Here is a 16,561-nt window from a genome sequence, read left to right as displayed (position 1 = left end):
TAATTTTAGGAAGCAATGAACCTTAGTAGAAATTCATGAAGAAAATTTACATATACCACAATCTAAGAATATTTTAGAAAATATTGTATCTATATATTTGAATGGACTTGTAATAGGCAATTAATACTAGCAAACAAACATTCCTCTACTTTATAAAAATAACAATAAAATGTCATTAGCAAAGCCATCACAAAAAACTTTATGAGAGACAGAAAATCAGAGAGAGAAAGAAGAAGAAAGAAAGGAGAAAAAAATTAGAAAGACAAAATTCCAGGTGTCAGGGTCTTGGAACAAAATGATGTTAGAAATGTTCTCCTTCCCAGGTAGCCCTCATGGCTCATATCTATATTAACGTATATGAATCGATATTGCTATCTTTTTATTCTTTTTGATTAATAGTTGAAATTATTAAAACTTTTTTCTCTTAGCTGTAAGCATAAACTGAGCAATATGAGTGAAATCTTAGTAAACTCTACCTTGGAATCTTATGTCAGGGAAATGGCCCAGAGTCAGGTGACTCTGGTTCAAAAGGACAAAAGTGTTCCAAGGTCTTTCTTAGGCCAACAGTAGTAATCTCATGTGTTGTGTACCACAGACTTTTGATTTATAAAGATGGCAAAGGACTGGGAGGCTTGCTAAGTGCACACACACAGAGAACGAAGATTTTTCAGAGGCCAGGGTTTTAAAAAACTCAACAGGAAAAGGGGCCATCCGCATTGAGTCCCTTACAATCATCCAGGCGCTGGATACTGGGTTTAACCAATCTTAGAACATGCTTTTTGAAGTCAAGAAGTAGAATATCTAAAGAACAATGCCAGGCGCACCACGTGGTGCCAGCTTAGCTGATGGGTCCCTGTCAGAGGGCTTCCTGAGGGCAGCCAGGTCAGACCTGGCTCAGCAATTCATGCCTTCCTGCAACTGTGTCGAGAGCTGCTCTACCGGGCCTGGCAGAATGAGAGAGAGAAGAGCATCTGCCATGCCCCCTGCCGTTTCTGCTCAGATGACCCCCACCTCCACCCCCAGTTTGTAGAACAGTAGTCCAGGAAAAATATCCTACCCCCAGGTCTGGGCATAAAGAAGGGAGTGGGTGGCTAGTCTAGGTCTTTGAGCTTCAACCACTGCACCCCTAACTGTCGACTTCTGTTTAAGATGCAGATGCTAAGAGGACTCCATTCTGATGACTGTCTATATCAAGGCCTCCTACCCTCAGGGAATTGGGTGAGCTGTTCCTGTTGATGAAGCTATGGGGCTCTCCTATGGGAGATACCAGTATTTGCATATGGGACGTGGTGCCTAGATTGGAGCTGGCTTTGGGGTAAGTGGAACAGAGACTTCTTGAAGCTCTCATGTAGATTAATCCAAGTCTCCTGGAAGTGGCTGCTATGTCTCAACTTCTCCCTGGCCCAGTGTGACTGCCCCTCATTGTCCTTCACACTGGGGACTTCTCCAGGACTTCTTCAGCTTCCTGGCCCAAGAGGGATCCTTAACAATCCATTACCTCAAACAGATGCAAAACCCAGCAATATAGTGATACTAAAAAGACCTCCAAGACCAAATCCTGGTGAAAATAGCTTAGCCCGTATGAAGATCCCATGATTCTAAAAGATACAAATAATTCACTCCTGAGCTATTAATGTCCACTGACTATTCGCTCAACACTGATGAAGATGTTAGGGATTCATCAGTGCATGAAAGAGATGAAAATCCCTGCTAGGGAGAAAAATAAAGTAGGGAAGAGGAGGACAGAAGGGGGATAGAGTGGGTTGCAGTCACAAATAGGGTGGCCAGAGGTTTCACTGTGGAAGTGCTGTGTTTGAGCAGACTTGAAAGAGGTGAGACTGAGTCATGTGGTAGGTACCCAGAGGAAGAGCGTTCCAGGCAGAAGGGACAGCGAGTGCAAAGGCCCTCGGCTGGGAGCATGGCTGGCTTGGGCAAGGAGTGACAGGGAGGCTGATGTGCCAGGATCAGAGTAAGCAAGAGAGAGAGCCGTGGAGAATGAGGTAAAGGAGGATCAAGTCGTGTGAGTCCTCACAGGGCCTGAAAGGACTTTGGCTTTTGCTCTGGGTGAAATGAGGACTCCTAGGAGCATTTTGAGCCGAGAAGAAAAAAGGCCTGACTTACATCCTGTTAGGAGTCCTCTGCCTGTGATGGGTCAGCTCACAGCACTCGCCTGGTTGGCTTGATGATGCCCACACTAAGTGCAGGTGAAGCCTCGGAGAAGGAAGAAAGGAAGTAGAAAGAGCAGCCAAGCAGGAGGAGGAGCAACAGGCACAGGAGGTGAGGGAGGCTGTGATTTGGAGCAGCAGGGGAAAACATGGAGTCCACATTTGCTGACAGTGGAGGAGTGACAGCTGGCACAGAGATGGAGGTGATGTGAACACAGGTGTAGGATTACATCAGTCTAGAGCCAAACCCCTAACCCACCTCCATGACCCTGGAGGGCTTCAGAACAACTATGATTTGACACATGAAGAAAAAGTTAAAATGTGACCAAAAGAGGGCGTGGTTTTCACTTTCTTCTTTCATGAGGTTACGTCTTGGGAACAGTCTGCCAGACATGCCTCGCCACTTGCATTATGTGTGTCCCATGCTGGTATCTGCTTTTAATGAACATTGTAAGCCACTTTGCACATGAGCATATACCAGTTGCTACTGGTGAGATATTAAACACCTATTTTATAATCAGCCTTTGGAAAATCCAAGGTATACAGGGGAAGAGTACAAAGAAATCCCGAAAGTCTGGTGCTGAGCAAACACTGAAAATGCAAGATTTCTGATAAGCAACTTGGGACAAGTGACCAATTTGACACCGGCCCCTGTGCCTGGTGTAAAGTAGAGGATCAAAGATGTAAAGGCCCTGGGAGAGGCAGGTGGGTGGGGATGTGATGATAGGTGACTTTTTGGGGGGCCACCCTGCATCTTTTCTATTTGATTTCAAAAGTAAAGGTTAGTCATTGCAATTTCCCTCACAAAATTACAGAAGAGTGTGAAGTTTAAAAAATCCTTCCTCTCTAATCCCTCTAACCACAAATAGTCACAGTTAACAATTTGATGTTTATCATCTAGAGTTTTTTCTGCACATGTATACTTTCTTATGTATATATATTATATATATTCCTATTACATATATACAGACAAACACATATGCATATTTAAACAACGAAACCGGAGTTCTCCTTTACTTATTTTTCTCTCTCCTTCCCTGAACCCCTTACTTCTTCATGGCTTTCACTCCAGATTAGGGTGTATAGATCTGCCTCATTTTTAAAAATATTTTTTTCTATTCTAAAATTAATATGGGCTGGGTGTGGTGGCTCACACCTGCAATACCAGCACTTTGGGAGGCTGAGGTGGGCGGATCACTTGAAGTCAGGAGTTCAAGACCAGACTGGCCAACACGGTGAAACCACGTCTCTACTAAAAATACAAAAATTAGCTGGGTGTGGTGGCATGCACCTGTAATCCCAGCTACTCTAGAGGCTGAGGCAGGAGAATTGCTTGAACCTGGGAAGTAGAGGTTGCAGTTAACTGAGATCCTGCCACTGCACTCCAGCCTGAGTAACAGAGTGAGACTCTGTCTCAAAAAAAAAATTCACATGGAATCAAAAGAGTCCAAATCACCAAAGCAATGCTAAACAAAAAGAACAAAGCCAGAGGCATCACATTACTCAACTTCTAACTATACTACAAGGCTGCAGTAACCAAAACAGCAAGGTACTAGTACAAAAACAGACACATAGATGAATGGAACAGAATAGGGAACAAAATAGGGAACCCAGAAATAAAGCCACACACCTACAACCACCTGATTTTTGATGAAGTCAACAAAAATAACCAATGGGGAAAGGATTTTCTATTTAGTAAATGGTGCTAGGATAGCTAGTTAGCCATATGCAGAAGAATGAAACTGGACCGCTAGCTTTTACCATATACAAAAATTAACTCGAGATAGATTAAAGACTTAAAGGTAAGTTTTCAAACTATAAGAATCCTAGAAGAAAACCTAGGAAGTACCATTCTGGACATCAACCTTGGGAAAGAATTTATGACTAAGCTCTCAAAAGCAATTGCAATAAAAACAAAAATTGACAAGTCAGACCTAATTAAACTAAAGAGCTTTTCACAACAAAAAAAAACTATCAACAGAATAAACAGATAGCATACAGAATGAAAGAAAATATTCGCAACAAAGGTCTATTATCCAGAATCTATAAGAAACTTAATTCAACAAGTAAAAAACAAATAACCCCATTAAAAAGTAGACAAAAGACAGGAACAGACACTTCTCAAAAGAAGACAGAGAAGCAGCCAACAAACATGAGAAGAGTTCAACATCACTAATCATCAGAGAACTGCAAATAAAAACCACAATGAGATAACATCTTACACCAGATGTTATCTGTCAGTCAGAATGGCTATTATTAAAAAGTCAAAAAGCAACAGATATTGGTGAGGCTGCAGAGAAAAAGGAATGCTTATACGTTGTTGGTGGGAATGTGTATTAGTTTAGCCACTGTGGAAAGCAGTTTGGAGATGTCTCAAAAAACTTAAAACGAAACTACCAATCAACCCAGTAATTCCATTACTGGGTATGTATCCAAAAAAATTGTTCTATCAAAAAGGCACACACTCATATGTTCATCACTATTCACAATAGCACAGACATGGAATCTACCGAGGTGTTCATCAATGGTGGATTGGAGAAAGAAAATGTGGCACATATACACGATGGAATATTACACAGCCATGAAAAAAAAACAAAAATATGTCCTTTGCAGCAACATGGATGCTGCTGGAGGCCATTATCCTAAGAAAATTAAAGCAGGAACAGAAAACCAAATACTGCATGTTCTCACTTATAAGTGGGAGCTAAACCTTAGGTACTCATGGACATTAAGTCCATGGCAACAATAGACATTGGGGATTACTATAGCATGAGGGAGCAGGGAAAGGGTACTATGGTCACTACCTGCATATGGAATCATTTGTACCCCAAATCTTAGCATCAAGCAATATACCCACATAAGAAACTTGTACGTGCACTCCCTGAATCTAAAATAAAACTTGAATAAAAAAAAAACTGACTGAACTTAGCCAACTGCTAAACCCTTACATCCTGAAGCCACTTGTTGTTTATTTGATGCCAATATGGATTATTATTCTCATTAAGGATCTGTAGGGTAACTTAAATTTTAATGCTGTGTGGATGGAGTAGAGAATGGAAGGCTGGAAAGTCAGGAGGAAAGGATAAATAAATTTAAAAAATGTTTATTGATCATTTTATTATGTAGTATCTTTATCATGCACATAAACGTAATTGTAGTTTTTTTCTCCTTTAATATAGTTGAATCCTTTATGGCTTCTATTTTTCTTTTAGTTCTCTCATGCTTACTTCCAGAACTTCTACGGTTTCATTTTTCTCCAGCTTACATTGAAGGGTAATGGTTACTCTGGGGATAATGGTTATGTTCATTACCTTCATTGTGGTGGTAATGGTTTCATAGATATATCAAAACTTATCAAATTGTAGGTGAATGAAATATTTCAAATATGCCCATTAAAAGTTTTACTATTGTAATGTAAATTAACTAATTAAATAGATTTTTAAAAAATTGTGGTATAATGTACATAGCATAAAATTTGCCATCTTAACCATTTTAAGTGTACAGTTAGTTAGTTCAGTGGCGTTAAGTACGTTCACATTGTTGCGTGCCTCACTTTTCTTAAGCCATGGGATAGCAGAAGAGTCACAAATGTGGGCTTTGGAATCTGGCTGCCTAGGTTCAAATCCCAGCTCCTGTGCCTACCACACAGCTTCTGTGTAGTCTCAGGCAAGCCATTTATCCTAGATGCCTCCATTTGATAATCTGTGGTGTTATTACCTCAATTTCTAAAATTGGGGTAGTAACACCATCTATCTCATAGCAGTGTTGTAAAGCTCAAACACATATTAACAATTAAATTACTTATAACAGGGTCTAGCATGCAAGAATAATTAACTATAGGGCAAATTGTATTTAATTAGAAGGATATATCATAATTAATAATGCCCTATAAATGGCCGGTTAGTATATTTTGATAGATAGCTGTTAGCCATACTGGAGGCACCAATTCAAATTTTAACTTGTTCTTTTATGCTTCCCTTTAGACAAATGATACCAAAGTATTTAGCCTTTTATAAGGTAGGATATTTCATAAATCTGAGAAAGCTAAGTGCAGGAAACATCCTGCCCTGGAATAAATTTAGTTGGATCTATATCTCACACAACACATAAGGATAAACTCTAAGGTCATCAAAGACTTCAAGATAAACTGGGAAAAAAATGAAGCATAAAAGTTCTAGAAGTAAGCTTGAGAGAATTGCTATATAACTTTAGAGAGGGGAATACTTTCTAACTAAAAGGAAAACAGAAGCCATAAAAGATTCAACTATATAAAGGGGGAAAAGAACTACAACTACATTTATGTGCATGATACAGACACTACAAAGTAAAAAAAAATCAAGAAAGTTTGTATTTCATTTAAAGATAAAACGGTAATCTTGATATATAAGATGTGCTTAGAAATTGTGTGTGTGTGTGTTGTTTTTTTTTTTTTTTTTAAAAAGACCAAGAATCCAGGGGGGAAAATGAGCACAGGACATGAGCAGATAGTTCACATAGAAATAAACATTCAAGGCTCATAAATATATACAAATGTTCAAACTCACACATAAGAGAAATGCAATTGAAGCTATACTAAGATATTATTTTCCCTATCAGATTAGTAAAATCCAGAAGTTTGACAACATTCTGTTGGTAAGACTGTGGGGAACAGGCACTCATATATCACTAAAGAAAGTATAAATTTGGTTCAAACTTTTTGGAGGACAACTTGGCAACATCTATTGCAGTAAGCTAAATGGTGGCCTGAAAGACCTGTTCATGTTCTAATCCCTGGGACCTGGGAATATTCATTTATATGACAAAAGATTAAGTTAAGGATCTTGAAAGGAGGCATTTACCCTGAATTATTTGAGTGGGCCCTAAATGCAATCACATGTGTAATACGATCACATGTATAATAAGACCACATGTGCAATAAGAGAGAGGCAGAGGGAGTTTTTAAGTGACATACAGAGAAGATATAAAGAGAGGAAGGCCATGTGAAGCTGCAGGCAGAGACTGGAGTGATATAGCTGCAAGCCAAGGAACTCTTACAGCCACCAGAAGCTGGAAGAGGCAAGGAATGGATTCTCCTCTAGAGTCTGAAAGGGATGTGACCCTGCAGACACCTTTTTTGCAGACTTGATTTCAGAATTCTGGCACCCAGCATTGTGAGACAGTAAATTTCGTTGTTTTAAGCCACCAAGGCTGCAGCAATGTGTTACAGCAGCCACAGGAAACTAATACATAATTAAACTTACAAAGATTAGTAAAATTAGAAATTCAAACAAATTACAAATAAAATGAAATGACAAATATAAATGTTGGAGACACGACCATCCCTCTTCCCACTCAGAGGCAGTTGGAAAGGTGAAAGAGCACACATTGGCTGACCTCTGTGACAGAGGGTGCTGCTGCTGACATTTTGGGAGCCAGGAGCAGTAATACTAAACAGGCATGTCAGTGTTGTGTGTAATAGTAACAGATTGGAAATGACCCAAATGTCCTTGGAATAGTCAAATAATAAGTTGTTATATATCCATACAATGGACTACTATGCAACTGTTTTAAAAGATTGAGAAACTTCTCGATGAACTAATATGGAAATATTCCAAAATATGTTAAGTGGAAAGGGCAAGGTATAAGACAATATACACAGAATGCTAACATTTATATAAAAGGGAGGGAGGAGAATACAAAGCTATATTCATATATAATTTTATAAATGTGATTATCCAAGAAATGGTTTGCAGGCAGAGGTGAGAATGTGATGGATGAAATTAGAGTGGCAATTAGGCTTTTCACAATTTGACTTTTGCTATATATTTTTAAAGTTTTTAATCATGTGAATATAGTGCTATTAAAATATATATATATATATCTGCCGGGCACAGTGGCTCACGCCTGTAATCCTAGCACTTTGGGAGGCCGAAGCGGGCGGATCACGAGGTCAGGAGATCAAGACCATCCTGGCTAACACAGTGAAACCCCGTCTATACTAAAAGTACAAAAAGTTAGCTGGGTGTGGTAGCACGCGCCTGTAGTCCCAGCTACTCGGGAGGCTGAGGCAGGAGAATCGCTTGAACCGGGAAGGCGGAAGTTGCAGTGAGCCGAGATTGCACCACTGCACTCCAGCCTGGGTGACAGACAAAGCAAGACTCTGTCTAAAAACAAACAAACAAACAAACAAACAAAAAAACTAAGGCATGAAAAATCTAAGGCTTTCCTCAAACACTTGTGGAGCCTGTGGCCAGAGTACAGATGGAAAGCTACATACTGTAAGTCTAAACATTTAAAAGCTATAAATCAAGCTGGGTGCGGTGGCTCATGCCTGTAGTCCCAGCACTCTGTGAGGCCTCTGCAGGCAGATCATTTGAGGCCAGGAGTTCAAGAACAGCCTGGCCAACATGGTGAAACCCCATCTCTACAGAAAATAAATAAATAAAATAATGAAAGTTATAAGTCAAGCCAACAAACAGTTAATTAAAATATGTTCTCTTCTCCTACTTTGAAAAACCTGCTTAATGACAAAATAGAAAAAAGATAAGTATAAAATGTAAAATTTGGCAAAATACCAAACATGATAAAATTAAATTATTATTGTGCATGTCTGGGTGGTCCATTGATAGTCTGGAGATATTGAGAAGAGCAGTAAATAAAGACATTTAATTCACAGTGTATTTTATATTTTTTCCATATGTTATTTTTTCCTGTCTTCATTTCAATAAAATCACTAATTATGTAGTTGTAAGCAAGATTTTTGCATAATTCGACTCCTGTAGACAGTAATACCAAATTAGATAATATTTCTTGAGTAATTAAAGTTTTTAGATGTTTTTCTTAATTAGTTTCAATTTGAGGAAACTTCTCTGCTGAGGCAAAAACAACTGGACTTGTCCATAACTTTTCAAAGTAACATTTAGATTAGAAACAAACCATAAAATTTACATATCATGTTCAAACATTATAATGGCGTCTTCACTTTAGTTACATCATATAGATCACTAGCACTCAATTGCTCTTCTCTCCATCTCTCAAATAAATATTTAGATCTATACAGTATTTCTTAAATTTCAAAAATTTCGAGCCAGGCACAGTGGTTCACACCTGTAATCCCAGCACTTTGGGAGGCCAAGGCGGATGGATCACTTGAGCTCAGGGGTTCGAGGCCAGCCTGGGCAACATGACAAAACCCTGTCTCTAAAAAATAAAATTAAAATGTCAGTGCTGAGAAATTGTAAAGCAAACTAGAAGTAGCATATGTCCCTCAGTGTTCTATTCAAAGGACTCAAACTCTCAGAACTTGCCCAGGTCTTCCTGAAGTATGAATACTATTGGCTTCTTTTAAATTGGGAGACTATGTAAATGAAAATAAAATAAATTATGAAAAAGCCTCTGTAATACCTAAAAACCTATTATTACAAAGATCGATAGTGTGGTTTTAGAAAAAAAGGAACTCTGAAGTAAATTGACACAGGTGAGGATGTGGTCAACATAATGCAGTCAGCAACAAACTAACTCTTCTTTCAAAATATCTCAAATCATAATAGAACTGCAGATGCAATAGCAAACAATTTCACAGAACTGCTAAGAGCACATAGGAAATCCCAAACCAGCCATCTCAGACAGATGGAGATGAATGCATACAGCTATACAGTAAAACTTTCTCTAAAGAGAGTTGCTAGGGGAAGAAAAATTTTAAGTCTCTGAAGAGAAGGTAATTAATCCAATTATTTCAATGAACTTGAGTTTCTCCTTGCTACAATGTTTCTGGAGTATTTATGTGGTTGTAACCTTGACAGTGTGGTCATCTATTTATAATATAGCAGCAAGGGTCTGATACAAAATTCTAATATCATAAAAGTACATCATTAAAATGCTTTATATGGAGTAAGAATTTGAAATTCTGATTACTCACTAAAGGGATATATCTTAAAGTTAATAAGGGAAAGTGGTTACAGTGGAGAGAGAAAACAGAAAGAAAACTGAAGGAGGTCAACTGTAGAAAGAGGACTGGATGAAGTGGGCACTGAATGGATTGACTTATCAAGGGAGACCTATGTTCTTCATAACCCCTATGCTCACCTCTCCAACATGTAAATCACATTGTGGGGCCATGGCCTTTTTATTTGACTGTCTCACCACTGTACTATAAGCTTAAGGATGAGATGATGACTGTTGTGTTCTCCATTGTGTCTCCAGCAATTACACAAGGTCTAACATACAGTAGGTACTTACTGGTAGATGTTAACTGGATGGATGGATGGGTGGGTGGAAGGATAGAGAGGAATAGAGGAATGGAGGGGTGGGTGGATGGGTGGATGGGTAGACAAGTGGATGAATAGACGAATGGACAGATGGATGGATAGATGGGTGTCAAGAAGCTGCAGATTCCTTGGCTACAATAATTAGGAGTTTCCTCATATCCATGGGAAGCTCAACTGCCAATGCCACAGCCATAGCCACAGACATCTCTCAGACACCACTAATCAATTAGTACTGTTAGTTGGTTAATACTGACATAGTAGTTAAAGTGTGTGCTGTGAAAAAATTCAGGCAGTAGTTTAATTAGAATTTCAGCTTTGGCTGTTGACGGTGAAGCGGGAATGCTTTCTCCCTGAGTTGCCCCGGGGAGGGGATTCTCCATTTCTGGTTTATAAGACCAGAGTATGGAATTGTACTACAAGGACATTTTCATTTAAGAAGTTTATTTTCAATTACGGTAGTGAGTGTTATAAGGGTAAGAATGGTAGAGAAGTACATGATGGATGCTGTCTGTCCGATGGCAATGAAAGGATATTTGACTGGCTGCCCTCTGATTCATGTGAGTGTAAGCAGGTCAGCCACTAGGATTCAGAATAGGCATTGACTTAATAACTTATTATGCTTTGTTGTTTAGACATGTGAAGTACTGGAATAACTGCTAGAATGAGAATGGAATATACAAGGGCCAGTACGCCTCCTAATTTGTTAGGGATAGATTGTAAGATTGCATATGCAAACAAAAAGTACCGCTCTGGCTTAATGTGGGGTGGGGTATTGAGGGGGTTGGCTAAAGTGTAATTATCTGGGTCGCTCAGGAGGTCGGGAAGGAGGAGGAGAAAAATTAAACCTAGAACATCTTTGGTTGTATATTGTGGGGGGGAAGTGATTTTGTCGGGGTCTGATGAAACTCCTGAAGGGTTGTTAGATTCTGTTTCATGCAAGAATAAAAGGTGAACAGTTGCTAGAGCTGTAATGACGAAAGGTAAGATGAAATGGAGGGCAAAAAATCGTGTGAGGGTGGCTTTGTCAAATGAGAATCCGCCTCAGATTCATTGTACAAAGTCAGTTCCAATATATGGGATGGCTGATAGTAAATTTGTAATTACTGTAGTGCCTCAGAATGATATTTGGGCTCATGGGAGCACATAGCCTATGAATGCTGTTGCTATAGTTGTGAATAGGAGAATAATGCCAATATTTCAGGTTTCTGGGAATAGTAATGACCCGTAGTATAACCCTTGGCCAATGTGTAAGAAGAGGCAGATGAAAAAGATTGAAGCGCCATTAGCATGAAAATAGCAGACCATTTATCCGTAGTTTACCTCTCAGCTGATATGAGTGACTGAAGAGAAGGCAGTTGAGGTGTCTGATGAACAGCGCATGGCCAAAAATAATCCTGTGATGATTTGGAGAATTAGGCATGCACCAAGAAGTGAGCCAAAGTTTCATCAGGTAGAAATGCTGGAGGCTGTGGGAAGATCAATGACTGAATAGTTAATTTTTATTAGCGGGTGTCTTTTGCGGGTATTCGTCATTAGTATTCTTATAGTTGAAGTACAATGATGGTTTTTCATATCATTAGGTCATGGTTATAGTCCATGTGGAATAATGGTATATGCTTTATTTTTATTAAATGTTCTCTTGGTTATAGAGTTCGTAGGCTTTTCTTTGAAACCTTCTCCTATTTATGGAGGCCTAGGGCTAATTATTAGTGGTGCTGTGGGTTGTGGTATTGTGTTGAATTTTGGTGGGGCTTTCGTGGGGTTAATAGTCTTTTTGATTTATTTGTGTGGTATGATGGTTGTTTTGGGTTATACTGCGGCGATGGCTATTGAGGAATACCCTGAAACACGAGGGTCAAGTATAGACATTTGAGGAGGTTTATTATTAGGATGATTAATAGAGTTGATGTTGGTTCAGTGAATAGTTGAGTACAATGGGCTGGTGATCACAATTGATTTTAAAGTGTAGAGAGTTGGATAATTTTTGAGGGTGAGGGGGTGGGGTTGTGTGAGGATTCTGTGGGTGTGGCTGCCTTCTACAGTTATGGGTGTTGATTAGTGGTAGTTGCTAGTTGATCATTATTTGTTAGTATTTATGTTGCAATTGAAAATACTTGGGGTAATAGATTAGGTAATTAATAGTAGTGTTAGAAGGGATGGGATAAAAAAAGAGAGAAAGTAGAGTTTTATTAGGCCTTTTTGAGTAGATACAGTAATGGAGGCTGAAACAGATTTGTGAGATGGTCATTGGTATAGACTTTTCTAGTCAAATTAGGTCTAGTAGAAGTGAAGCCACATTTTGGTTTGTGAATAGGCTTGAGTGGGGGGTTGAATGGTTAATTGTGGCTGAATAAAAACCTAGTATATTGGAGAAGCTGAATGTCTGTAATGGGTACTTTAGTTTGAGGTTATTAGTTATGAGATTAAGCTCCATTGCTAGTAAGAGGCCTAAGGTGGTTACACCTAGGGCTTTGAGCTTTAAGTGGAGTGGTATAATTGTTTGGGGGGATGAAGCAGGAATAGTACTGTTGGTGATGAGGAACCCAGCGAAGATACTGCTGTATTGTTAGGTGCTTAACTGAGTTAATTAGGAAGGGTTATTTTCGTTAATAATAATCAGAGTTGTGAAGCGAGATTGTCCTATGAGAACGAAGAAAATAATACAGGTACTATAGACAGCTGTTAAGGAGGTGGCAATAAGAGCAATAGAAAGGGCTCAGGTGTTGGTGTATGATGTATTTGCAGTTTCGATAATAAGGTCTTTAGAGTTAAAGCCTGTGAGGAAAGGCATACCTGTAAGTGCAAGGCTACCAATAGTAAGGGAGGAGGAAGTGAAGGGTAAAGTCTTGAACAGTCCTCCTATTTTTTGGATGTCTTGTTCGTCATTGAGGTTATGGCTGATGGAGCCTGAACATATAAATAATATAGCTTTAAAAATGGCATGCGTGCAGATGTTAAGGAATGCTAGATGTGGTTGATTAATGCCAATTGTGACTATTATAAGGCCCAGCTGGCTTGAGGTGAAGAACGCTATGATTTTTTAAATATCATTTTGTGTCAGAGCGCAGATCGCTGTAAATAAGGGGGTAATGGCCCCCAGACATAATGTAAAGGCTTGGATTGATAGATTATTTTCTATTAAAGGGTAGAAGCGGATGAGCAGGAAAACTCCTGCTACAACTATAGTGCTGGAGTGGAGTAGGGCTGAGCAAGCACAACAGCTTGCTCAAATTCCCAGTGTTCACCTAAAAGGAATTCCAAATATTGGAAGAGAAATTTTAGAGGTCCAAACCTAAAAAAAATAGAAAATATACCACTTTCTCATAACTGGCAACATTTTTCAGGGATAGTTCTGGTCAGGATCAATGTAATTTTTTTAATGAAATATTTTATTAACAGTGTTATTGAGAAATAACTCACATATGATTCCCCCACTTAAAGTACACAATTCAATGGGTTTATAGTATATTCACAGAATTGTGCAACTATCACCACAATGAATTTTGGAACATTTTCATCACCCCAAAAAGAAATCTTATTAGCAGTTTACTTCCCATTTGTCCAGATCCTGGAAACCACTAATCTGCTTTCTGTTTCTATAGATTCCCTATTCTGGACACTTCATATAAATAGAATCATATGACATTTGGTCTTTCTTCAATTAGTGTGTAATGTTTTCATTCATCCATATTGTAGTATGTATTAGCACTGCCTTTCTTTTTATTGACAAATAATATTCTATTGTACAAATATATTACATATTGTTTATCCATTCATCAATTGATGAATGTTTGGATTGTTTCCACTTTTTGGTTATTATGAATAATGCTACTATAAACATTCATGCACACGTTTTTGTGTGGACATATGTTTTCATTTCTGGTGGGTTATATATCTAAGAGTGGAATTGCTGGGTCATGTGGCAACTTTATGTTTAGTCTTTTGAAGTACTGCCAGACTATTTTCCAGGCTATTTTCCAACGTGACTTTGCCATTTCACATTTCCATCAGCAAAGTATGAAGGTTCCAATTGCTCTACATTTTCATTCACACTTGTTTTCCCCTGTTTTTTCGAACAGAAGGCAGCCTTGTAATATATGCAAAGTTTGACTACTGGGTCCTCCTATTTCCCTTTACTTCTCTCTCTTTCCTAACCAGGTTTTATTTCAAGTATGCATTGCCCTCCTTGGGCATTGTCCCTTCCCGCTCTCATATACTGTTGTGGCCTAAACTCTAAACCACTGATCCCTCCTTAATTCCCCAACCCTTATGATTTTTACTCAAAGACTTTGAGGAGCATCACACTCAAGAAGCATAGGTAAGCAAACCAAAACAATTTCAAAATAACTCAAGTTCTTTACATGATTTCTCAACACTGAGGAAAGGGTTGGGGTAGACATGTAACAAAGTACCCCTATTTTTCTAAGAAAAAGAAAATGGGTTTTAAAAATATTTTTTCTTTTTTCTCCATTTTTCCCTGTTCCTCACTTCCTACTTAGCCCTTTAGTAATACAACTATAATCTTTTACCTCCCTTTCACCAGACACTCTCTACAGGGCAAGTTCATCTAACCATGTGCTTAGAAGCTCCAGAGTGGAGCTCTCACTCACCCGGAGGTTGCCTCAAGAGATGACAGTCAATCTACAATGCAAAATATGCCTGCTGTGAAATTATTTCCTACTTGGAGAGTTTCAGCCACCTTTACAACCTAGTTCTGCCCACAAGGACACCAATGGTCACCAGCTTGATCACCTGGTAGATAGGGCACTAAAGCAAGTTTTGTGGACCCTCACCTGATGCTTCATCTGCTGCTTGTCATTCATGCTACACCCCCTTTTAAAAGTGCCTGCTTTCTGCTCCAAAAGCAAAGTGTTACCCTTAAGGCAGGAAGCCTGTACTTCTTCCCCCTAAGCTAGCTTTGGAATAAAAATGTCACTTTCTTTATACCAGACCTCACTCTTGTTAATTAGACTCTGCAAATAGTAAGCAACTGAACCTGTGTTTCAGTTACAGACACATAGGCAGGTGGCCTAAATCCCTTTCAAAGAAGGACTGACTTCCCAGCTGGGGGTGGATGAGATGGGGTGTGCAGTGAGCTACTTCAGAGGCCTCTTCCTTTCCAGAGCAGCCCACGTTCTATGATGAAGCCCATTGAAGGTGTATAAGCACATTCATTCTGGCTTGGCACAGAACACTCCCTCTATGGCTCCCTGCCAAATTGGCCAAGGCTACTTTCAGCCTACACTGCAGTTCAACTTCTTCCTTTGCCCAATCCTTGCCTTCTTCCCTTCACAGGTGTTGATTCTTAATAAATACCTTGCACTTCAAACTCCATCTCAGCATTTGCTTCCAGAGAATCCAAGCTATGTGAGTTGGTACCAGGAGTGGCCCAAGAAAACAGGCAATAAGATAAGGTTGTTGAGTAGTTATCAGTTGCCTCTGGGTGGCTATGAGGACTGGTAGTAGGAGGAACACAGATAGCCCTGGGGCAAGGTGGCAGTCCAGTTGTTAAAACTTTGTGAATTTGGAAGGTGTACTGATGGAAGGGAATGAACCAGCTGGAGTGATTTTGGGCATATGAGGTGTATGGAGAAAAGAGCAGCTGCAAGGATAAGGGTATTGGATGGTGACTGCTAAGTGCCAGTGATGCTGTACAGAAACATAATGAACATTTAAGGGCTGAGTAATAAGCTTTTGTAAGCCAGGTGTGAAAGCCAGAGGGCCTCTGTAGATGCATACAAAGAAGCTCTCATTTCCTCAAGAAGGGTGGAAAAGCCAAGGAACAAGTTCAGGAAGGTTGATTCTCCAGACTCCTCTGAACTTACAGAGCCCATTGACTACAGATGTTGCTCACGTACATTATGTGAAAGGAAAATAAAATCTTGGGACCCCAAATTCACTGTGCCAAATGGAAAGTTCAGCTTACAAACGGAGTCACATAAAAACTGCTTTACTTTTGTTCCCAGATAGCTGTAATTTCACATGCTGACTTTCTTTTATATAAAATGTAGATCTACTAAGCACAAGACCAATGCATAATTGACTTTTCCCTCCGCTTTTTCCTTTGCACATATAAAATGTAGATTCACTGAGTGCTAATTAGAGCCTCAGAAGAATGTCACCACTTGCCGTTGCCTACCCACTCCCCTC

The 16,561-nt window shown here is 39.3% G+C and overlaps 1 long non-coding RNA gene across 1 annotated transcript; it reads left to right on the top strand.

Annotated features, from left to right (window-relative positions):
- Positions 1 to 1,154: 1,154 nt before the first annotated feature.
- LOC134730815 (uncharacterized) lies at positions 1,155 to 15,357 on the top strand. Its single transcript, XR_010112786.1, has 2 exons — positions 1,155 to 1,315; positions 14,955 to 15,357. It is a non-coding gene; the product is annotated as an uncharacterized LOC134730815 (long non-coding RNA).
- The last annotated feature ends 1,204 nt before the right edge of the window (positions 15,358 to 16,561 follow it).

Source organism: Pan paniscus, chromosome 6, assembly GCF_029289425.2.
Source record: "Pan paniscus chromosome 6, NHGRI_mPanPan1-v2.0_pri, whole genome shotgun sequence".
NCBI classification, from domain to species: Eukaryota; Metazoa; Chordata; class Mammalia; order Primates; family Hominidae; genus Pan; species Pan paniscus.
The sequence above is the reverse complement of the archived record's forward strand: the minus strand, read 5'-3'. Positions and strand labels throughout refer to the sequence as shown.